This window comes from Monodon monoceros, unplaced genomic scaffold (genome assembly GCF_005190385.1).
Source record: "Monodon monoceros isolate NGI ecotype Baffin Bay Population unplaced genomic scaffold, NGI_Narwhal_1 Super_Scaffold_14, whole genome shotgun sequence".
Lineage (NCBI taxonomy): Eukaryota > Metazoa > Chordata > Mammalia > Artiodactyla > Monodontidae > Monodon > Monodon monoceros.
In genome coordinates, this window is record NW_021703770.1 from 54,893,830 (window position 1) to 54,896,001 (window position 2,172).

The window sequence follows — 2,172 nt, forward strand, 5'->3', positions numbered from 1 at the left end:
AGGAAAGGCTTTCTCTCACTTCCTAATCACGGGTTTCAGACCACACGTGCTATCCCACACACCACACTACTTTCCTTCATAGCTGCCGCCTACTGTTTTCCTGGTAACTGCTCTCTGGTTAAGGATTTGTGTTGCCTTTTGTGATACCCAGACACCATGTTCTGTGACATCACTCCTCATACAGGCTGTCCATCCAACCGTCCACATTTATGGTTCTTAACATTTTTATTTTAACTTGATAGAAACAATCCTTTATTAACACAAAATTGTCCTCTTCTTTGACGGATAACTACCTCTTTATGCAAATGGCCCAAACAGCTATTCCAGAGAGGGGACCTACAGAAAATTTGATTTGCAGTCGGAGGCCACAGAATCTTATTAGTTCATTGGAGGAATATCACACACAGAGAGAAATACACCTGCCTTCCCTGGGTGGTGTTTAGAAAATCTGATTCCTATTCCTCTACATTTGCAAAAGTACAAATTTTATAAAACACTATCTAGACACACCCACACCCACACAGAAAATCTCAAATGCCCAGGTTTTGATCTTCCCTGAGAACCCCGCCCACCCACCCACTCATGCACTTACAGATGCACAGATTACACACTCAGTTCAGCCCTCCATTCCCATGAAAATATCATGGATTTGTCATCTAAAAATGCCATCAGATCAAAAAAAGCAGACTCTAATTCCTTCCTCTTTATTCAGAACTATGTAATCATTCTGACTCTCACACGCTCTCACTTAGTGGCACCTCTAATTATTTCCGTTTTCTACTTACCCCTCCTACAGCTTTCTCCACATACCTCACCCCACTCATCAGCAATCCCTTTTGCTCTCACATCTACTGAGTTTATATCGTAGTGCTCAGGAGTTCAGGGGCCATAAACTACCCATTTCTCCATCTATGTGAAGGGTGCCAGATGGTAGTACAACTAGGCAGAGCCGTCCTTGATCACTATGAAATCTTAACGTAGCTTCACGCTGCTAACTTGCTCTTATCTCCAGCCCCGCCATGTATTTGAGTTTGTTCCTGGCACAGGTGGTCATGAGAACCATACACCTATCAATCCCCTACGTCTTCGATCTCTTCTGTCCTCCACTTGTAGAACACAATTCTAAATCAAGTACAGAGTCACCCTTTTCATCTTATATACCTGTGCAACTAAGTGAACTGTTGGAAAAAGTACAACAGCTTTGAAGACTGCTCTTGCTTCAAACCCACATTTTCTAATCTACCTCATCTTTTAACTTTATTTAACACTTCACTCTCTTGGTGTATTATAATAGCTCTTTGTTGAGAAGATAGAGGCCCTCAGGTATTGACTTGAGTATCTCTGTACATTCTTATCTCTGCCATCCACCGCCAGACAATAGGATGTCCCGCTTCCTGTGTAAACTTGAGATTTCTTCCTTCCCTATTATTCCATCTTCAGCAAGACCAAGGTTATTTTGCTTTCCTTCTCTCTGTCTTGCCTTCCTCCTGTCTGTTACACACACACACCCCTGTCAAAGTGATTTTCCTAAAACACAAATACTATCACATCACCACTCTCCTAAAATCCTCTTCAGTAGCTCTCCATTGCTCTTAACTGAAGTCTAAATATTTTAACTTAGCTTTTCAGACCCTGAATTACTTGATTCCAGATGTCTCATCTCTTGCACTTAGTTCCTGTTGTGTTAGGGCTTTTTGCTGAATCTTTTGCCTAGAGCACTACCCTATCATCTACTGTACCCTTCACTTTATAACCAGGCTGCTCTACCCTCCAATGAGTCACTCCCCTTTCACCCCACCTCAGGGTTCATTTGACACTTCAGATTTCAAATTACACTTCTACTTTCTCTAACAAGTTATTGCTGAGCCTCCAGATTTCTACTGGGTGACGTGCTCCCATGAAATCCTGTGTTATCCCCAACATAGCTTTTATCACAGTTTGTTTTATTTTTTGGTTTCCTTGTCTGTTTCCCACTAGACCCTAAGTACTATAAAGTCAAGTACTCCATTCATCTTTTTTCACTGATTTTTCTTAGAAGCCAAGCATTAGGATGTGACACATAAGTATTTTGTGAACTAAACAGCACTAGAATTGACCCAAGATCATAAAACTAAGAGCACACATAGATAAGCAATTCAAATCTGAAAGGACTCACAAGAGGATATGACCTAT